The sequence below is a fragment of the Callithrix jacchus genome, chromosome 21 (genome assembly GCF_049354715.1).
Source record: "Callithrix jacchus isolate 240 chromosome 21, calJac240_pri, whole genome shotgun sequence".
In the NCBI taxonomy this organism is placed as follows: domain Eukaryota; kingdom Metazoa; phylum Chordata; class Mammalia; order Primates; family Cebidae; genus Callithrix; species Callithrix jacchus.
In genome coordinates this window covers 23,651,772-23,675,668 of record NC_133522.1, presented here as the reverse complement: position 1 = coordinate 23,675,668, position 23,897 = coordinate 23,651,772, and the positions used below count along the sequence as shown (strand labels likewise).

Sequence of the window (23,897 nt, the reverse complement as noted above, 5' to 3'; positions counted from 1 at the left end):
TGAGTTTTATTAGATTTGAAAAGTCATGCTCTACCATTTTCCTGGGAAGGAAAAAAGTATATTAAGACTGTGTTTAGTTCCAAGAAATCCAAACAATGAGTTAAATCAGTAAAAAATTTATTTGTCCCTTGCTCATGAATAGGAAGATCAAGATCAGTACTGTAGCTCATATATCATCAAGGTCCAGATTTCTTCTGTATTATAATTGAAACCAACTCTAAAATGTGGCTTTAATTCTCACAATTATGGAATGACTGTTCCTCCAGGCTTCCATCTGGGAGGAAGGCAAAGGAACTAAGACAGGGGTCCCTAACCCCTGGGCTGTGGACCAGTACTAGTCTGTAGCCTGTTAGGAACTGGGCTACACAGTGGAAGGTAAGCAGTGAAATCAGTGAGCATTACTGCCTGAGTTCTGTCTCCTTTCAGATCAACAGTGGCATTAGATTCTCATAGGAGCATGAACCACATCTAGGTTGAGTGCTTCTTATGAGAATCTAATGCCTGATGATATCTAGGTGAAACACTTTCATCCCCAAACCATCCTGACCACCCTCCTAGTTCATGGAAAAATTGTCTTCCAAGAAACTGGTTTTTTGATGACAAAAAGGTTGGGGACCACTGAACTAAAGGGCAAGGCCAATGAGCCTAACTTTTTTTTTTTTTTTTTTTTTTTTTTTTTTTTTTTTTTTTTTTTTTTTTGAGACGGAGTTTCGCTCTTGTTACCCAGGCTGGAGTGCAATGGCGCAATCTCGGCTCACCGCAACCTCCGCCCCCTGGGTTCAGGCAATTCTCCTGCCTCAGCCTCCTGAGTAGCTGGGATTACAGGCACGCGCCACCATGCCCAGCTAATTTTTTGTAATTTTTAGTAGAGACGGGGTTTCACCATGTTGACCAGGATGGTCTCGATCTCTTGACCTCGTGATCCACCCGCCTCGGCCTCCCAAAGTGCTGGGATTACAGGCTTGAGCCACCGCGCCCGGCCGAGCCTAACTTTTTATAAAGTTTTCATTGAAGGGCCGGGCGCGGTGGCTCACGCCGATAATCCTAGCACTTTGGGGGGCCGAGGTGGTGGATCACGAGGTCAAGAGATCAACACCATCCTGGTCAACAAGGTGAAATCCCGCCTCTACTAAAAATACAAAAATTAGCTGGGCATGGTGGTGCGCGCCTGTAGTCCCAGCTACTTGGGAGGCTGAGACAAGAGAATTGCTTGAACCCAGGAGGCAGAAGTTGCGGTGAGCCGAGATTGTGCCATCGCGCTCCAGTCTGGGTAACAACAGCGAAACTCCGTCTCAAAAAAAAAAAAAAAAAAAAAAATGTTTTTATTAAAGCTTCAACCAGAGGCTTCCATCAGTTTTATTGTTGGCCAGAATGGGGCCACATAGTTACCTTTATTTGCACTGGAGGCTACCTAAGTAAGGTTTTTAGCTTGATACATTTCTATTTAATTGACACATCTATTAAGTAAGAAAAGGGAGTCGGGTGTGGTGGCTCACACCTGTAATGCCAGCACGTTGGGAGGCCGAAGCATGTGGATCACCTGAGGTCAGGATCACCAGCCTGGCCAACATGGCAAAACCTTGTCTCTGCTAAAAATACACAAATTAGCCGGGTGTGGTGGTGGGAACCTACTATTCCAGCTACTCAAGAATCGCTTGAACCCGGGAGGCATAGGATGCAGTGAACCAACATTGTGCCATTGCACTCCAGCCTGGGCAACATAGCAAGAATGTGGAAAAAAAAAAAGAAAGAAAGAAAGAAAGGAAGTGGATATTGGAAAGGCATCACATAGTGTGTATATTATAGCTAGTGACTATCATAAACAAGATCTGCCATCCTAACACAACTTTCTCCCATTCATTCTTCAAATCACACACACATACGTGCCACTTTGTTCTGCTTACTTACATTCAGCTTCTATAAATATCCTCAGTAGATTCACTTCATAAAAAGATAAACATATTTTTGAGGAATATAACAATATAGGTGTTATTTACTCAAATTTCTATGTCTCCAAAGTACTGAGAAATTCTGAGACTTCAATAATTTATTTAGTTAGGATTGAAATGAAATGAGTTTCTGAATGTCTGAACTAGATTTACAGCCTTTTCCTAGAGTTGATTAAAGGTCAGTGTTCAATTGAACGTATCTGAATCAATAAACATTTGCTGAGCGTCAACAATCTGCCAGGTCTGCGCAAAAGTTACCAAGAATAAGACTAAATGTCTCCCTTCAGGAGTACCTGGTACAAAAAACAGGTATGTGAATACATAATTACAATAGAGAAAATATGGTCACAAGTTTGAGGATGGCGCAGTAGAAGAATACTTAATTCTACAGGGAGAGGAAGGCAGGAAAAGCTCCAAAGGCATGATATTCTAAGTTGAGTTAGTCCCCATGTTTGTTGATTCTCATTCTAGTGCATTTTCCACAATCTACAAATAAAAATTAAAACGTGGCAATAAGAAATGTGCTTACAATATTTTAAAATATATTTTTGAGTAAGAATACAACCCAAAGTATGGGTCTGAATTTTAATGAAATATCTGGACTACTGCTTTAGCTTACCCAGAATGCATCCTGTTATTTTCACAGTTTATTATAACTTCATAAATATAGAACATCTCACAATATGCTAGTGCCTACTGAAAAGCAAACAGCAAAGTATCTAATAATCCAAGAAACTGTTGTTTACAAAATATGCTAGACATTTTCATGATGATCTTCAGAAACATTTATATTCTTATTTATTTCCTATACTAATTATTTGAGAATGAGAGAGATTAAATATTTTTAATTCTCTAAAACATGATCATGGTCTAAACTATAATTTCTTGGTGATCAAGCTACACATTCTTGAAGGTATATATACCCATTTCAGATTTTTGTGGGGTGGAATTTCATGGCAATCCTTAATGATTATGAATTAGGATGTTTCCTTATTCAACGACTCACTATTTTCATCACCGTCTTTAACTCAAAACACCTTTCCCTTCTCCAAAACTCAATTATTTTCTGCCCAGAAAAATGTACCAAAGTGCTCTCAAATATTTTATTCCCTTAATTCTCACAATATCCCCCAAAATGAGCCATTTTATGTGGGTTTCGTGAACCCAAGACATTTGCCTAAAGTTACTGATCTTGGTTTCCCTACCTTAACTCCAGTTTTCTTTCTACTACTTTGCACAAGCCTTTACCCAGTCAGTAGTGGGGAGGGGGCTATACAGTATGGTTCAAAATTACAGTCAGTTTTAACAACAGGTATTTTTTGTTATTTCACCTAAAAAGTAAGCAGTTCTACTAGGCATTCTCTAAAGTGATTTGGAGCTCAAACAGTCTTCTACTCCATAAGTCCGCATTAGTTAAGCTTCCTTCTTCAACCAGGCTCCTCAGAAGGTCCTAATATTTTAAGTACGGTATGCATTTTAATAATCCAGGACTCTTTATTAAGCACCTACCTAGCTTTCCAGCACTCTACTAAGTAAAAGGGAAATGAAAACTTTCGGTTTCTGCCTTCTAGAATGATTATAGTTTATTTCACTGTTAACATAAGCATCATAATGGCCGAAACTTAAGTAACCCCTTGTTTTTAATTCCTAGAATGGTACCTAACACTTAATGTTTTTTCAGTAAGCAAATACAATATGAAAGTGAATTTTCAAGACCAGACAGTATATGATGGGTACAACTGGGAAGAAGCAAATGTAGTTAGTATGTTACAGAGCGTAAAATTCTACACCCAGGCACCCAAAGATTACGCAAGCAGGGATTGGGGACATCACTGGAACAACTAATAATTCCTAGCAGGCATTTGTAGCCATAGTGGAGAAAAGCCATTGGACTTTTCTCTGGACTGCTGTATAGCAAGAATTTAAATTTTTAGCTATTTAAAAAGTTTAGAACATTTTTTTTTTTACAAACAATAATATGTGCTCACAGGCATGAAAGTAACAACATCCGAGACTGATCCATTTATAAACTTGATGATAACATCTGAGTTAGTGGAGTTGGAAGATAATTAGGCCCTCAGACAAGGAAAATAAGAACTTGTAGTCGAACAAAAAGAAACTAGATTAAAAATAATAGAGACTATTAGCTAAATTTGGTGCAAGTTTCTGGGCTGCATTAATGTGAACTAAACTAAATCTGATAGTATATCAATTAAAGTTATGCTAAGTTTGAGTATATACTGCAAGTTTTATTAGAACTGTTCATTATTTCCATTTACCAGTATAGTTTTAATCATTCTCAACCACTTCTCTTTGTCTTCAAAATACGAGCCTTTATGTTTGTTTATAGAGACAGGATTTTAGTTTAGACACACTTCGCCTGGCTATTACGTGTGAACATCTTTTTTAGGATGTTGCCCCAAAAGCTATGGCATTCACTAAAATTTACTGAGCATTTTCCTTATGTCACGCAGAAAAAGAAACTGAGGCACAGAGGTTTGCCTAATACCACATAATCAGCACATGGTGGGTTAATAATTGTGAATTAGGATGTTTCCTTTTTATTCAGTGACTCATTATTTTCATCACCTCCTTGAACTCAAGACACCTTCCACAAAATTCAATTCTTTTCTGCCTAGAAAAATGTACGAAAGTGCAAGAAGTCTGACTTCAGAGCTGAGGCTCTGAATGATTAAAGAGTATCCATCTTGGTCTACTGCTTATGATGCAAATACAGTCAACGTTCAATTTATACAAATGTGTTTTGCCTTTGTGATGAAATTTGTGTAACGTAAGTTTAATTATAGAATGATATTCCCTTGTTATGTTATATGAACTATTTTGTATCTCACATTGGCATCAGTTGCATGTCTAGGAAATACAATTTAACTACTAGTCTGAAATCAACAAGAAGGTCAATCTAAGGGGCTAGAGGGGGAACAAGTATATATGATAATTTTAAAACTTTACCCTGAAGAAGATATAATGGCAGTTGAAGTAATAAAAATCCAGTTGTCTTGATTTTCTGATTTTCCAGGAAAACTTTGAAGAAAAGTGAGAACCTAACAATAGATATTCACACAAAGTGGGCATGAAATTGCAAAACTAAAAACCCAGTTAAATAGGATGAGTTCCCGAGAAAAGTAAAAACTCCAGTGAAGTAGCAATTAAAAAGGCATGAGGAAAGTATATTGGGGTAATGAGAGAAAGTTTTAGGAAGTCCTCAACCAAGATACTCTCCAAGCTTTGACGTTTCTTGTTAATGGTATGAAAACTTCATCATGCAAGAGAATAACCTTGTTAAAATACGAATTGCTGGCTATTATCCCCAGATTTTCTGATTTAATGGGTCTGAGGTTTGGCCCAAGACTTTACATCTGTAACGATTTCCCAGGTGACAATACTGCTGGTCCAGGGACCACACTTTGAGAATCACTGCTTTACAATAATTGTTCTCAACACATATACAACCTTCAGAAGGAATATGCTCTAAAATATCTACATTGTCAAGATTATGCCTTTATTTAGTAACAAAGTATATGCTAGAGAGAAAGGCTGGAGTTACTAAATCCATCTGAACAACTGGAGAAAAAAAGAAAAAAAAATCTACCCAAAACCATGATCAACTCTAGGAGCAAAAAGCAATCTGTTTGTTGAGGACTGCTCAACCAACATAATAAAACCAGACTACAGACTCTGGCCACCCTGTTTCCTCGTAGCTAACACTATCATCAATAAACGAGTGAGAGAGAACCCATTCCATATTTACTGCATTTATAGGTCAAACCTATATATTAGTTATAATTAGTTAGACTTTATCCCATATGCAATGGTGAGTCCTGGACATTTTTAAGCAGGAACATGATCTATTAGATCTGAATCTTAGGAAATAAAACTAAATATCAATCAAGACTTCTCCAGTTGAAAATGATACTCAATTCAAACTAGCTTTGGCAAAATGGGAAGTACATTATCTCAGATACCAGGAGTAATTTAGAAAATTCATTCACAGTTTTATTTATGTGCTCAAAAAATATCATCAAGAATTTGCCAAATTTCTCTATTGTTTCTGAGTCTGACTGTGCTTGGCCATGCTCTAGTCTACTGTCAGCCTGAACCAATGCCTATGGCCTGGGGGATAAGCTACCATCACTGACCAGAACAGATCAGATGCCCTCCTTAATAGCCAGGAGTAGGCCAGTTCCACCCAAACCATGTGGAGAAAAGTGAAAGTGCAGAGAGGTGGATTCCACAGGGAAAAGAGGAGAAGAAGTGGTGAGGAGAAGTGGTGAGAATAAAAGGTTGCTAATGTCACAATTCTTGTAATAAATATGTCTAATTCTGTGTGTTTAATCCACCTTATCTTACACTGATTTGACCATGGACTCCTCATGAATGATCCCTTGAACATTGTTACTGCATGGACTACAGTGTGGGACTTTGCTCCAGATACACTGGTGTGCCATGAGATGCTAACCCCTTAGTTTCAGGAAACTGGAGGGTTGAGTTGGTCAGGGCCAAAGATCCAGTCACCTTGGAATATGAGCAGCCCTGCCCACAGTCCCAATTCTCTAGTTTACCCTGTGTCTTAGTCTGTTCAAATTGCTATACCATAGAGTAGGTGGCTTAAAAACAACAGAAATATTTTTCTCCTAGTTCTGGATGTTGGAAAGTCCAAATCAAGGGACTATAGATTTTAAGTTTCCTGAGGGCCTACTTCTTTATAAATACTGCCCTCTCACTGAAAAATCATATGGCAGAAGGAGCAATGAGTCTCTTTTAGGCCTCCCTTATAAGGGAAATTATTCCATTCATGAGAGCTCCAGCAATATGATTAAACTGCTTCCAAAGGCCCCACCTTCTCATTCCATTACCTTGAGGGTTATCTTTACCCTCAGGGGGTACAAAAACATTCAGACCATAGCACCCCAGGATTACATGGTTATCCTTTTGTTTTTTCATATGCCTGGACATGAAAGAGTTTGAAAAACATTGCTCTAGAAAATAAAGTAACACAGGCCACATATTTTCCAAATACTCCTATAATTATCCCAGGGGAAAGAGCTTCTTGGTATTCCAAAGTCAAAATCATGTGTATACAACTAGCAGCCTTAACTGTTATGCTGTTACACAAGTTAGGTAGACAATAAATCTCTTACAAAAGTGGCTTTTAGTCTCTCAAAAGTTGAGGAGAAAAAGGGAAGTGGATAGAGAGGACAAAGATGATAATAGGTCTCCCTCACTACCTATGGGCTCAAGTACTTGAGTGATTGAGAGCTGCCTATTTCTGTTTTGCATACAACTTGCTTGAGGTCAAGTTTCAGTGTTTACCAAAGGCTTGCAAACCACCACCTTCAAAACAGGTCTCAACAGAGGCTCTTCCAATGTAGTTATGCCAGCCTTCACAACAGGAACTCAGAAATAATTCTTTCCTTGAAAAACCCAAGCTAAAGATGATAAGAACCCTATACCTTTCAATCCTCTATTATGAATAGTGCAGGGAATATAAATGCTCTGGGACTGAATTTGATGTAGTTATGGTGCAATTGTTTAGTTAGTTTTAAGGACATGGATTTAACTAAAGCTCAGAAATCAGCTTGTCATCTCCCCCTGGCTCACAAAAGCCTGAGCAGAGTATATCATACACCGGTTTGAGACAATTCTGGCAAGAGTCCAGTGAGAAAACACTGCATGCCAGGTTCATGCTCACCTATCTACAATGTTTCCACAAAAATCCTCTGAATTTAAAAAAAAGCAAAAAAAGATGGTGGTGGGGGGACTCATAAAATGATAACCAACACAGCATTTAGGAGAAATTTTTGTTTCCAAGAGCTTCATTGCGGAATCACATAATGATTTTAAAAGCCAAGTCTGGGAGTGAGATATACAGCTCTGGGTCTTCAACAAATTCTGACAAGATTTCACACACTGTCAGAGAGGTTCTTTCTTCTTGCCCAGCTTCCCTGCAGTGGGAGAGGGGACAGAGCCAATGCTCCAACCTCCCTGCACTTGGGGAGCCACTTTGACCCAATTCCAGAAGCCCAAGGGCTGTCCTTAATTAGCATTGTAATTTATATTGCACAATTATGCAAATTGGGTACATAAACAAAATTATCCTTTCAGTTTGGCTTTGCTACCCGAGAAATGCAAAGCCAGTTGAAGATAAGAATAAAGAACACAGAATACATTTGCTTTAATGCAATGCACCATTTCCTAATTTATCCATTCTTTTGTTTTACTCTTTCACCTTGCACTTGGGGTTTAAAAAATTTTTTTCTTTTCCCTTATTTGTTTTGTTTTTTTCTTTCTTTTATACCTTTCTCCCCTTTATATATACTTGGCTCTTTTTCCTTGAGAAATTTTCTGTCTCATTAATTCTCCTGCAGCAATTTATAACTCTTTGGGGCATTCCTTTGTTTTTTGATGTGACTACTATCTGACTGTCTATAGTTTCTTTTCCCCCCCCTCCCAGATTCTCTCATTTGTATCAGCATCCTTTTCCATTTTACTCCATTTTCCTCAGTTTGACTTGCTTTTATACCTGCGTGATGCTTCTTACCAGGTATCTAGCAAATGCCCTCAGGATCCAATAACTTTTTTTCTAAGAAAGCCTCAAATAAGCATGGCAAATAACAGAGCTTGGAGGACAGGAAATTTTAAAATACAAAGCCCAGTGAAATCTAACTGGAAGCCAATGCCTAGAGGCAAGAGACAGTAATTCAAATAGGTGTTAACTATCAGGTAATCAATCAATGAATCAGCATAACAAAGATAACTTTCCAACGTTGGAAAGTTATTCATTGCTCCAACTGAGCTTAGCCCTTTTAAACAGCCTTAAAATTGTATAAACCTTGAGAATATTTAAGATATTGAAAACTGCTTGAAAATAAATCCTTCTAGATAAAGCTGGTTTTGGAAGAGCAGTGGCCACTGTGATTGACAAAGAGGGGACTGACTGGTAAGGGGATTTATAACAAAAGTACTTGAACAGAATTGTGAAGAGAATAGAATTGTGCATTGCTTTATCTGCCCAGAACCACAGCTCCCACGGGAAATACTCCACCTCATTCTACAACCTTCTGGCTGCAGCAATAGCAGTCAAATTAAAACATAACCCAAGGGGTACCTAACCCAATTTGAGAAAATCATAGCATCCTCCCTTTGGCTATAACTTTTTCCATTTTGAATAACATTCAAATGCCTTGCAGAGCCTCACATACTTATTTTTAGTCCCTATCTGCCTCCTGGACTCTAAATTATTTCCTACCTTTTCCCCATTTGTTTACTAGGTTCCAGCCATCCTGGCTGTCTAATATTCTCAGCTTATTATGTGTGTACCTTTCATCCTCTCTGCCTGCCATGGTCGTTCCTGTTTTTTTTTTTTTTTTTTTGTTTAGTTTTTTGAAACAGAGTTTTGTTCTTGTTGCCCAAACTGGAGTGCAATGGTATGATCTCAGCTCACCACAGTCTGTCTCCTGGGTCAAGCAATTCTCCTGCCTCAACCTCCTTAGTAGCTGGGATTACAGGCATGTGCCACCACGCCCAGCTAATTTTGTATTTTTAGTAGAGACGGGGTTTCTCCATGTTGGTCAGGCTGGTCTCAAACTCCCAACCTCAGGTGATCTGCCAGCCTGAGCCTCCCAAAGTGCTGGGATTACAGATGTGAGCCACTGCACCCGGCCTTTTCCTAATTTTTTGATGGTTGGGGTTTTTTTTGTCATTTGGGTCTCTATTCAGATGTTATCTCAGACAAATATTCTAAGTCTAATATTGACCTCCACTCCTCTACCCCATCAATCATTTGTTATATATTACCCTGTTTTAATTTAGTACTATTTGAAGTCAGCCTATGTATTTAGTTTTTACGTGTACTTGCCTCTTGGATAGTTATTACATATTTTAACTTTATTGCCTGTCTCTCTACATAGAATATAAGATCTTGTTTGTCTGGTTCACTGCTGGATCCACAGTACTAAAATCAGCGTCAGACACATACAAAACATTCTCAAAATATTATTAAGAGAATGAACAGATAATTGTTTTAGAATGACCTAAACCTGGCCAAAGTTTTCCATCTCCACAATTAGTGTTGTTTGCTATTAGAAGAAAATTAACAGTAAGTCAAGTTCACCTCTTTTTGGGCTCATAGTAACTATGTTTTCTACTAAGTGGACAGAAGTAAGACAGTGGAGCAGGGTAGGATGGTGGGTGGAGGGAACTGGTGGAGTGTTGTGGAAGGCTGTGAGGTGGCGGGGCAGAGGTGGAAAACTAATCTTGGTCATTCTTTATTCCTTGATTTCTGATGTTGCCAAGGCCCAGCTACATTCCTGTACTTGCTTTCTATGAAACCCTTCAGGGTACTTCCTATGATTTCTGCTTTTACTTAAACTAATATAAATTGGGTTTCAACCTTTTGCAGTCCATACAAGTACCATATAACAACCTGGAACATCATAATATTATGTTGAAGAAATTAAAATCAAAGACAAAATTAGAATTTGAATCAAGATTCTGCTATTGATTAATCTGTGTCATGGAGGACCAATTTATTAATTTATTTTTCTCTTCAAATTTCATTTTCTTCATTTTTAAAAAATAGAGCAATAAGGCTGGGGGTGGTGGTTCATGCCTGTAATGCAGCATTTTGGGCGGCTGAGGCAGGTAGTTCACGAAGTGAGGAGTTCAAGACCATCCTGGCCAACATGGTAAAACCCCGTCTCTACTAAAAATGCAAAAATTAGCTGGGCATGGTGGCATGCACCTGTAGTCCCAGCTACTCAGGAGGCTGAGGCAAGAGAATCGCTTGAACCCAGGAGGTGGAGGTTGCATTGAGACGAGATCATGCCACTGCACTCCAACCTGGGGACAGAGTGAGACTCCATCTCAAAATATAAATAAATTTAAAAAATTCAGCAATAATAGAACTAACCTGATAAAGGAATTAGAGGGATCAAATGTAATTATATACACATAATTCTTAAAATGCCTGAATATGTAGTAAGTTCCTAGTTATGGAATTTTAACGTTTATAGCCTGGCCAAAGGGTGAAAGTCTGCTTTCAGTTAATATTTCAAACCTACCCTCATTGATGTATCTTATTTTCTGTGACACATTCTGCATTCCCATTTATTTTAGAATATTTCCTAGACTCCTTTCATGATTAATAATGTATTGAGAGTTGGACTTTATACTTTCTTCCATGAAAATTTATACACATCCCATTGTTGATGTATAATTTTCTGTTAGATGTCCATGATAGGGCATTTGTGAATGAACAAAATACTTGGTGCTATGAAATTGGGGAAATGATGACATGTATTATCTTAGAGTGTAGCTTGGTAAGTGCCAGGCAGGTATCCCATTCTGTGAAGAGAAGAGTAAATTCACAAGTCGAGATCCTAGAAAACAAACGGCCAAAGACTGCCGCTCCTATTGCTCTTGGAAATGGTCCTCATTAGAATGGCCCTATTCTAAAATGTAGGTTGTTACCATAAGAACAAAGAGCTGTACATCGTGAACCTGAAAAGCGTCTTGGACTAGATAACCTTTGTGGATGAGATTTGAGATACCACTTTGCTGCTCCATGATATGGGCCTGTAGCCTAATGTCTAGTCTGCAAAAATTCTGTAAGTGAGCTCTACTCTCACCACATTAATAAGCTAGATGTGTCGCAATAATGGGGTATGGTAGTGGGGCTGTTCGTGGGGAAGAGCATGTCCCAAGACCAGTCAGACTAAAATCCAAGGAGAAATGAAGGATAGGATAAGCAAACATAGCAGAGAGTAAAAGAGTTTTTTTTTTTTTTTAGCTAACATGTACTTCCTAAAAATGTAAAGTTTTAAAAAATGTAATTTTATAAAATAAAAGTATACAAGTAAAACATTTCTAAAGCCTATGTGCATCTTAATAATCAATATTGATTTTAAAATTATTGATATGTTTTAATATGTTCTCTTTCTTTAGCCAAAATTGTAAATCAGATTCTGCTTAGTGACAGAATAGGATCTCTAGTGGGCTTGCAATTCCCAGGCAAGATTTAGAAGGAGATAATGGGGAAGAAGAAGAAAAAAATGCAAGACCAAAAGACCAAGTATCTTTTAATATAGTAGATCAAAGTAGATTCATAAGAGATTGAACACTTTGTTTTTCTGCCAAATTTCGGATATGGAAATCAGAATAAGACCAGATTATGTGAGCTGTAATTTTTTTGTTTACATTCAATTGTGTGTGTGGAATTTTGTGACTCTTCTAATCCAGCAATAACCAGGTAAAAAATGCAATGGAAAAAAAAATCTTTCTAATTTTTGCAAAAGTAGAAACTTGTCAGAAGTATATTAAAGCATATTTATGGGCCCTATAGAAAACTTGAATACACGGAGAGATATAATGCTATTACATAAAGTGAAATATTTTAAGTTGATTATTGAAATCATCTATGTATTGCGATAATAAAGTATTAACACATTATTAGATATTTTAACATCCTATACAAATTATATTTGGTAGCATTTCTTCTAGAAATTTACAATTACTTTCTTAAACATTACCGTCAGTACTTTTTAAAAATTTTCTGCCTGTTGAATTCTTTCTCATTTTTTCTTGCTTTTAACTCCTTGTAAAATGTTAAAAACTTTTTCTTTAATAATATTAGTTCTGTGATTTACTTGTTGATTTTTCAGTTTCTCTAATTCAATTAAATTTGTGTTTTGTCTAAGTTTCATCTTTGCTTTACTGTAGTCCAGTTAAGTTCCTCTGACGGACATGATTCTTCCATATTTCTTTGTAGCAGACTGTTAAAGCCTATGAATTTGTCTTTAAGAACAACTTTGGTAATACATCAGTGTTGAAATGTGGTGCTGTAAGGTTAGTAGGTGCCTAAATAGGCTGCAATTATGGTTTAGTTTCCTTTTTGTCCCAACAGTTATTTAGGGAAATGCTTTGCTTATTTTAATGTTGTTATTGATTTGTTATTTGTTTTGAATAATTTGGGGGAATGTTTTTATGAAAGCATTTTTTTTATTATGAAGTTGTGACCACATGTAATTCCTGAAATTTCTGTTATTTATTATTATTATCTTGTTCTTAACTAATACTAGTCTATTCTGGTAAATAAACCACAGATGCTTAAAAATATATATAGTTTCTGTTTAGAGGGTATGAATCCTTTTAAATAACAGTTACTAACTGTCTTTTGTTTCCTTTATTTTAGTTATTTAAATTATATAATTCTTGATCAGCAATTTAATAATTAATATTTATATTTTATATTTATTTTATATGTCTCCTCAAAATGTCTACAATATGATTTTTATACTTATACCTGAGTTAGTATCAGAGCCAAGAATGAAGAAGCACAGCTGTCCCTGCCCAATTAGGACAAAAACATCGGTACATCTTTCCATGTGTACTCATTTTATTCCTTCTCTTCACATTCACATTCCCTTTCTACTTTGTGTCAATATAATCTATATTTTAATATCCAATTGTTGTTGACATTTAAATCCTTTTTTAAACATTTAAATCTTTTCTTTTGCCAATGATTTTCGTATTTGTATTTATTCTACACATATTACTAGTGACTCTGTAAACTGACTTTTATGTTGGTTCACCGCTGTGTTCCTGTCCCCTGCACAGGGCCTGGCACATCATATGCTCTCTGGAATTCTGTTAGGGAGTCATTGCAGACTAACAGGAGAAAGAAAATAAGAACCTAAACAAAATGAAACTTCAATTCCCATAATAAGTATTGCTTCTGTTACCACGTTACCAAAAAAATTAGGCTAAATTCATAGACTGGATTTTACCATGATAACCCCATCTCTGCATGGTTAAAAACATTCAAATACACACTATTCAGAATGAAATCTTTATGATTTCCCATGTATTAACATTTTTTTTTTTTGAGACAGAGTTTTGCTCTTGATGCCTAGGCTGGAGTGCAATGGCGCGATCTCGGGTCACTGTAACTCTACCTCCTGGGTTCAAGCAACTCTAGTGCCTCAGTCTCCCAAGTAGCTGGGATTATAGGCATGCCTCACCAAATTTTGTATTTTTAGTAGAGACGGGGTTTCACCATGTTGGTTAGACTGATCTGGAACTCCTGACCTCAGGTGATCCACCCGCCTTTCAAAGTGCTGTTAATGCTCTTGGGAGGTGAGATGCATACATTGGCTTCATTGTTGTTAGCATTTTAAATGAATTCACCTATAAATACTGGTAAACATTGGTCTCAAACTCAACTACACATTGTAATAACATGAGATTTTTAAAAGATCTTAATGACCTGGCTACTCACCAGACCAATTCAATTCAGTTCTCTCTGGTTGAGCCTTAGGCATCAGTAATTTCTAAAACTCCTGATGTGACTGCAAAATGCAGCCAAGAATAAAAACATAGGAAAATAAATTGAGTCAAACCTTCAGTCTAGTTTGCCTCTGGATATAATTCAATGTAAGAAAGAGCTTTTCTGGATAGTTAAAAAGTGATCTTGGGAAACAGAACTTTCGAAATGATTGGAAAGCACTTGCATCATTCATAACCATTTCTTCATTTCCAACATGCAGATGATTGGGAGTGGCGTGCTCTGATTTGCAGTGAGGATGAAGATAAGAGTTAGTCAAATAACTTAGTTAAAATCAACTTGGAAAACCAATCATAATCCAGTTTTTCAAAACCAAGAACTTTGATCATGTAGCTACTTTTATTTTTTTTGAGATAGAGTCTTGCTCTGTCGCCAGGCTGGAGTACAGTGGCATGATCTCAGCTCACTGCAACCTCTGCCTCCTGGGTTCCAGCGATTCTCCTGCCAAAGCCTCCCGGGTAGTGGGACTACAGGCACATGCCAGCACACCCAGCTCATTTTTCTATTTTTAGTAGAGATGGGTTTTCACCATGTTAGCCAGCACAGTCTCGATCTCCTGACTTTGTGATCTGCCTGCCTTGGCTTCCCAAAGTGCTGGGAGGCATGAGCCACTTCACCCAGCCGCTACTTTTTTATAAAATTAAAATTAATAAGAACAGAATCAATAAACTTAGTAAACATACTCAGCCCTCTTAGGAAAAAGACAATGTCTACAGATAAGAGTAAGGGAAATTAGCTTTGTAGAGCTGAAATCTCTAATTTATTCCTGGCATCTTCCTTGCTAAATCCATTATTAAACTGGTAATATCTATTCATTTTATTATTTGTACTGTATTTTACAAACATGCCATTATGAATATGCCTAATGCTTGGCATATAGTCTTAACTATATTTTAAGGGTAGATTTATCTATAAAATAACCTACTTTTTCAAAGCTATATAGCTTGATTAAAAATATCAAGCAAGCTTGGCATGGTGGCTCACACCTGTAATGCCAGCACTTTGGGAGGCTGAGGAGGGAAGATCAAGAGTTGAATACCAGCCTGGGCAACATAATAAGACCCTATTTCTAAAAAATAAAAAGGAAAGAAAGCAAAATACTTAACAGAATGGAATCCATGGACTTTCATCTTACAGAAAAATAATTGAGAAGATAATATGAGTTAAGTGTCTTCTTTAGTGATTTTCACATAGCGCAGTGGTTCTCAAATAGTGGACCTGGGCCAGCAGCATCAACATCACTTGGGAATTTTAGAAATGCAAATTCCTGTCTCTACCCAGCCTTATTGAACAGAAATTCTGAGATTGGAGCCTGGCAATCTTTGCCTTAATAAGCCTTCTCTGTGATTCTGTTACACTCTAAAGTTTGAGAATTTCTGACACAATAGAAATGCTATAAAAAGGCATTTATTTTTATTATGTTTAGAAAAAAATTTGTAGCAAAAGATATTTGCCCAGAAGTTCATTTTTATCTCTAGCACAAATAATCAGGGTTCTTATCATTCTATTATATATTTTTCATTACATGTCAAAGATTCATAAGTAGTTTGCAACAGCTTTTTTCATATACTTAAGTAACTAATTTCTTCATTTGCTTTCAAAAATACTTTCAAACAGCAGAGTTAGATTTCACATGGACTTTACTTAATCTCATCAAGATAATGTTACTATAATGATCTTGCTTGTATGTTGCATAATTAGATCTAGTATCTCTCTAATGAGATACACCATGTTATCTGGAACGAGCTGTTGTATCCTAGACACCAAAGGACACTTTACATGAAATTTTCAAGACACTCAAGAATAATGAAAGTGGCCATTTCATAAAATTATATCTTCTTCCTTTCTTTAAGAATCTAGTTGTTTTTGAATTGATACTGATATGCACAATAGCTCAAAGGACTAAGGGAGTCAGCTGGTTTGGGCAGGAAGCATAGTGTGTAATAAATTTTATGCTGGGAGAATAGAGACTCTCACCCAGTTCTCACAACTGTAAGCAGTAAACTAAGAATATACACCAGTTTTCACTAATATTTTTTCATTTTCATGTTTACCAAACCTGTGAGATTTTTATATAATAGTTTTAAAAATATTTTTTCATGTGAAGCATACATTTACTTATTAAGAAAGAGTTGTAAGTAGCCTTATGAATGTAGACTTTTTTTCCTGTTTTCAATAACTGCTGATGTATGTTTAATAAATATGAGATGGAAGTAAGTAGATACATATATACCTATAGGGCTTGTTTTATTGGTTATTTAGTCACAAAAATATCTATGTGCATTTTTAATACAGGCAAATGAATACACAATAGACGTGTGTGGATATGCAAAAGTGAACTGTATGAAGGCACAGTCACTCACTGACATTCAGTAGCATTCTCACCTCCCTGCTCAATGTAAATACATAACTATTTATCTAAACTGTATTTGCTTGTTAATGAAACGAGAGCATGCAGGATTTTATGAAAGTGTGGTGAATTAATGGATAAGATTACCTCACCTCCCTACAGCCTGAGTCTCTACAGAAGAGGAAATTAAGGGAGAGAAACTGAACTGTGATGCTTGGGGACTCCCTTGATTCTGCCTGTCACCATTTTTAAGCTGGCTCAAGGCCTCAGGGGAGTCTGGCTGTTCCAGCCTTCCTCAGCCAGCCAGACGGTAACGGTCCACTGCTTTTATTCATTACCCTGAATGTAATGCACTAAATTTAACAAGTAACACACTCAGCGGGAATTTATTGGCCTTTTGCAGCATGATTGCAAGGTAGGATATGGATATGGATTCCAATTACTGTTGACACCCAGATAAGAAGAACAAAGCCTGTAAATAATTATTAATCAAGGTTGATATTTGAGGGAAATGAAATTAAATAAACATCTCTATACTACGCGAGGCAAACATTCCCAAGTTTGGAAAACTCTTTCTGGTTACACAATAGAAGCATTCCAAGTAAACATAGCAATAATATAGTAGCAACACATAAAGGCAAATGTTTCTATAAAGCAACAACTTCCACAGAAAAATAGCTAATGGAGCAGATGTATAGAAACCAACAAATTCCAAACAGAGACTCATATATATTGTGTAAATAAACAGTCAAATAAACAGCAGTCTTTAAATAAGGACTTCATATTTTAAATAGAAAAAAATAATCCACATCATATTGTTATTCCAGAGGGTAGTTATATACAGATCCATTAAAACAGAAGTAATTTTTAAAAAATATAGTATTACATTTTCATATCTATAGTACTAGAGTTACTTGATCGTGAAAATTATTGTTGGGATGTAGACAGATACTTATGGTGAACCTCAAAGTCCTTGGGTAGCAACAGGAAAATGGGAGGAGCCAAAAAAAAAAAGTAAAGTGATAGGAGAGAGGGAACATGATTTTATTGTATCACACTGTGTGTGGATGAAAAATGTTAAAGAATGTATAACTCATATGAAGACAAAAGCGAACATCACCTTCTGCATGATTAACCCAATGACCAACTTAAATTAATGAAATAAGAAGCAACATGCATCACTGGTAAAGGCTTGAACCCTCACATTACACAGAATCATATCCTGGTTTTAATAATTACTAGCTTTCTGACCTTGAGCCACTAATTTAATCTCAGCCTGTTTCCTCAAGTGCAAAATAGGGACGATTATAGCAGCTACCTGCATTGTTATATTAAAATAAAATAATCCCAGTAAATTATTTAAGATCATGCTGGGTACAAAGTAAAGACTCAATAAATATTAGCAATATTATATTATTTTGTATTAATTTAACCTAGTCAGTATTAAAACTTATTAAACTAGAAAGCAAATATCATCATAACCTTTCTTTTATTCCTGGATATGATTTAGTATAAATTTGAGCTGAAACATTTTAATGAAGAAAAAGGACAGTTTATCCCTCTATGGATCAGTTTGGATTTGAGTCATGGTTTTATAGCACATCTTGTCACATACCTGTGTGAGGTTAAAGTTTGCTTCTGATACTCTGCATATCTAACGTATAACATCAGTTTAATAATACTTGCCTTTGAGGGATTATAGGGGAAATTGGAGGAAATGTACATCTGTAAATATGTCCCTGAGATTCAGCACATGGACTAGTACTATTTAAATACGGGGATATTTATTATTAAGGTTTTATACATGGACTCGTGTTTCACCAACAATGTGATTTCTCCAGGTATAATTCCCAGTATGTAGTAAATGAAGGCTGAAACATGCTAATTGGTCTTTTCAAGACTTTAGAGTTAATAAAATGGTAGAGCAAGAGCCTAACTCACTCTAGCTCAGAGTAACCATAAGTCAATGTTCTTTCTACTACAGAAACTGCCCTCAGTAGGTGGGAAGGTAAAGGTAGATAACTGACAAAATGTGTGTGTGTGTTTGTGTAAATAGCATATGCTGTTGATTGTGATGATTGGTACATAGTTTGAGTTTTAAACAGAGAGTGGCCAAATGAAAATCAATGAAGTTGTACCATGTTTTTTTTTTTTTTTAATTTCCTAAGAATGTCATGAAGGTTACCTGATTGAAGACATAAATCATTGGAATACTGGGATAAAATTATCTGCAGAGAAATAAAGAAGTACTTTCCTGACAATATCACCTACCGACGCTTTGGGGGCTCAGTCTTCAAAAGGCCCATAAAGCCAAAGTGACCAGTTAAGTAAAATGAATTCTGTCAACCTTAGGGAATCCTAGTATAATAATAAACTGATTATTTAAACAGCACACATTAACCAAAACTAACAATCAAATAGTATATTATACATATGTATATAGTTTTTCCTTTGAATTTTGCCATTATACTGGAACAGTTTTTATTTCAGAAAACATGGGATCTTTATGTAAAAACTGTTCAGATAACTTAAAGGCCTAGTCTTCCGAATCAGAGAAACATAAATAATATATTTATGTTTTAAACATTAAGAAAGAATAAATCAAACAAAATAGTACTTTAAGTAAATAATGAGTAAATGTTCACATTGAAGGAAATTCATTCACTCATTCATTCAATTCATTCATTCACCCTTTCATTCAGTCTTAAGTGATATGTTAAGTGTCTTCTCTTGGCTAGTTCAGCGCTAGCAATGAGAATACAGTATTGAATCAGATAGTTAAGGTCACTCACTGGCCTCATAGGTGTTTAGATTCCAGTAATGGAGAAAAATATGAAATAATGATATGATTTAGCTGTGTCCCCAACTAGATCTCATCTTGAGTTGCAACTCCCACCATTCCCATGTGTCATGGGAGAAACCTACTGGGAGGTGACTGAATTATGGGGACATGTCTTTCCTGTACTATTCTCATGATGGTGAATGAGTCTCATGAGATCTGATGGTTTTAATAACAGGAGTTATTAAAGCACAAGTTTTCTCTTTGCCCACTGCCATCCATGTAAGACATGACTTGCACCTCCTTGCCCTCCACCATGATTGTGACACTTCCTCAGCCATGTGGAACTATAAGTCCATTAAACCTATTTCTTTTGTAAATTGCCCAGCACTGGGTATATCTTTATAAGCAGCATGAAAACAGACTACTACAATCGTATATTTACAATTTTACCAAGGATATTAACAGTAATGAAAGCCTAGATGAGGATTTAAATCTGCTCTTGGGGAAGGGTCAAGAGGATCTTAATAGGACATAATTTCACATGTGCTAGCTCCCTCAACCCTCACACCAACTGAATGAGATCAGTACTGCTACGGTCACCCCATTCACAGAGAAGAAAGTTGAGGAACAAAGGCATTAAATACTTTAACAAATCACAGAGCCAGCAACCCAGCATCCAAACCAAGGGTGCTTAGTTTTAGATTCTCTTTTTAACCAGTCATTGTGCTATAGTAGTCTGTGCATTTATGAAGGGATAATGAGAACACATTCCAGCTAGAAATTGAGGCACTCACGAAAGCCTGATGTGGGAAGAGCTTGGTACTGGAGAACGGGACCATCTCAAGTCCAATTCTTGAGAACAAGAACTGTCTGAGTCCTGTTGTTTTGAAATGTAAAAAATTATTACAAATGTGAAAAATTATGTATGTAATTTTAAATTTTCTAATAGCTGTATGTAATTTAAAATTTTTTTAAGGTATATAATTTTAAATTTTCTAATAGACTGTACAGATACGTACAGTCACTATGAAAAATAATTGGGCAGTCTTATAAAATAAACATGCTGTTGCCATATGATTTAGCAATTGGACTCTTGAACCTTTACACTAGATAAATAAAATTCATGATTATACAAAAACCTGCATGGAAATGATTGTAGCAAAAACTGGAACTAACTTTGTGCTTAGGGGCAAATAGTTAAATAAAATCTGTAGCACATCCCTACCATGGGATACTACTCAGCAAAAAGAAGAATGAACTATTATAATGACTTGGATTAATCTTCAGAGAATTATTCTAAGAAAAAAAAGGCAATCCCAAAAAGATACACACTGTATGATTTCATTTACACAAAATTATTTAAATGACAAAATTATACAAATGGAGAAAAGACAAGTAGTTGCTAGCAGCAGGGTCAGGGCACAGGAAGAAGGTAGGAGTGGTTATGAAAGGAAACTGGGAATCTGTGAAGAAGGAACAGTTCTGTATTTTGATGTGGTGGTAGATACAACCTACACACGTGATAAAGTTGTATAGAACTAAACAGCTACACACACACAAACATACAAATGAGTACAATTAAAATTAGGAAAATATGAATAAAATAGTACCTTTGTTAACATTTGAGTAGCAATATTGTGACTAAGATTTGCAAGCTATTGCTATTGGGAAAACTGGATAAAAGATATACAGTATTCCTCTGTATTATCTCTTACAACTGCATGGATATCTAGAATTATATCAAAACAAAAATGTTAATTACAAGAAAAGAAATACAAAATTCATTTTTCTTAATCAAATATAACCAAAATATTTTTATTTCAACATATGAAACAGCTGGGCGCAGTGGCTCATGCCTGTAATCCCAGCACTTTGGGAGGCCAAGGCAGGTGGATCGTGAACAATATGAAAATTATTGAAGTATTTTACATTTGTGTTATATTGTCCATATGGGCTTGCCCCACTCCAAGTTCTCAATAGGCACATGTGGCTAGTGGTGACCATACAGGACAGTACAGGTTAGAGGAACACAGAGACAAGAGGTGAGGCAGACGCTGAGCATAGGGAGGGTGAAGTAACAAAATGCAGAGTCTTTGTAATAGCACACAGGACCTGATACTACAGCATTCTCCTGCTATTTCTCCCTTGCTCATTCTTCTTCAGCCACATGAGATTCCTTGCTGCTCCTGGAAAATGCCAAGCACACACGTTCTGGCCTTGGGCACCTTGTTCTTCATGCTTTCTCTGGCTGGAAATTTTGTCCCTGGATACTTCTCTGACCTGCTCCCACACCTGGAATAGTCTCTGCTCAGATGTCTATCATGAGGTCTTCCCTGATCTACTCCTATAAAATAGCAAATGTCACCTTTCTATAGCCCCCTCTGTCACCTTATATGGCTTTCATTTTCTTGGTGACACTTACATCATCTGACCATCTATGTATACATATCACTTATATATTTGTCAGTCTTCGACAGAGGGCAGGGGTATTGTCTGCTTTCTTGGAGACATATTTCCCAGAGTCTGGAATACTTCCTGGCATGCAGTATACATTCAATGAATATTTGTTCAATAAATTGAGGAGTAAATGATTTATGGTTAATTACTTCATAGTTTTCAAATAAACTATCTTGAATAAAATCTATACAAATTTTCCTTGAAATAAAAAAACTGATGTAATGAATTTCAGAAATTGGGTAACGTTTCCTGGGTATTTAAAGAAATCTCTTCGCATTCCAATTAAAATCAATAAAATATTTTTCATGCAAAGATGATTAATTTATTTATATCTTGTTGCTAAATCTACTTTTCTACCAAGTAAATTCACTCAGAAATTATAAAAAAAAGTTACTCTTTTCAAAAGTGCCATAAAAGCCCTCTTACTACATTGGGTCTTCAGGGACATATCACCGTCTTGGAGATACATTATTCTAGTAACCCCAATCAGACGTTTTTTCTCTCTTGGATTTCCATTGTTGCACTAGTTTGTACCTGAATTTAACACCTATTCCAGTCTACTTATATCAAAGTTATTTATGAAAATGTTATCACTCCAGGAAGGCAGAAACTGTCTTTTCTCTCTCAGTCACTAGCATAATGCTTTGCACTTCTCAGTTGAACTTAGATAAATATTTGATGAACTGAATTATGTTTTTAATAATGTATGCATACATCTAGTCTAGAAGATTTGATAAGCAAGCAGTGCTTAAGATACCTTTCACACAAATTCAGACTGTCCAGTATTTGTCCCAGAAAATAACTAGTATTTATCAAGGTCCTAGGATGCATCAAAAATTTTACATGTGATCTCATTTAGCCTCCATAAAACATGAAGTGGGTATTATTGGTAACACTGTTACCTATGAGGAACTGGAAGCTCAGAAAGAATATATAATGTTTCCAAGTTTTAATGGCTGTTAAATGTCAGGATTCTCCAAGTTGGATGGCCCCAAAGTCCAAAGTATTATTTTACACTTCCTAGTGGGGTTCTAATGCTTTAATATTAAGATAGCTTCTGAAGACAAGCAATAGGAAGTATATCTTTCAAAAGAGGAAATTGCAGTGTTAGGGATTATCTAGAGAAATACATCCAAGACATGTTGAACTTCAGAAATGATATCTCACGTAAATTGAAGAAATTGGAGTGTTTAGGGGCAAGAAAATAGCAAATGATACAGCACAGAAAAACATCTGGCCTCACCCAAAAAGAGGACTGGCTTTTGTAACAGAATTTTTGGAGGTAACTTCTAACCCCTTGAAATTCGCCAGGTGATAGAAATATCTTTGTTATTTATGACTGGCTCTTTGGACAACTTGCTATATGATTAATCAATCAACCAGGCATGCCTATGAAATTAAACTCCAACAAAATCTTCAAGTACTCAGTTGAGTTTCCCTTTTTGATAGTACTTCATGTATATTGCAATGTTTTGAATATATCCCCCCAAAAAAACGCATTCAAAACTTAAATATCCAATTCTAGAATGTTAAGTGATAGGGACTAACGAGAAGTGATTAGGCCTCAATGGATTAATGCTGTAATCATGGGAGTGAGTTTGTTATAAAAGGGGTAGATTGACCCTCTTGTCCCTCTTTTACTCTCTCTCCCTCTCTTGCCCTTTCACCTTCTGCCATGGGATGACACAGTGAGAAGGCCCAGATGCTGGTCCCTTGGTCTTAGACTCCCCAGTCTCCAGAACTGTGACAAATCAATTTCTATTCATTATAAACTATCCAGTATGTGGTATTCTGTTACACCAACACCAAGTGGACTAAAAATATGCCATCAGACATCAGTAGTAGACGAGGAAGGCTTCCTAAAGACAGTACAAATCTCCCATTTGGAACCCTTCCAGACTCTATACTATGTATCTCTTTCTTTGACTGATTTTATGAATCTTTCCTCCTGTAATAAGTAAAACTGTGACTATAATAAGTTTCAGTGAGTTCTGTATT

The 23,897-nt window shown here is 36.3% G+C and overlaps 1 protein-coding gene across 2 annotated transcripts in view; it reads right to left on the bottom strand.

Annotated features, from left to right (window-relative positions):
- Positions 1–2,494: 2,494 nt before the first annotated feature.
- The window catches only part of LOC128930370 (large ribosomal subunit protein uL23-like), a 101,282-nt gene continuing 79,879 nt past the window's right edge, over positions 2,495–23,897 (bottom strand). For both annotated transcript variants that reach the window (XM_078358612.1, XM_078358611.1), the window contains one exon: positions 2,495–23,897. This exon is cut by the window's right edge and continues 20,091 nt beyond it. The gene's annotated coding sequence lies outside the window, so the exon portion shown is untranslated.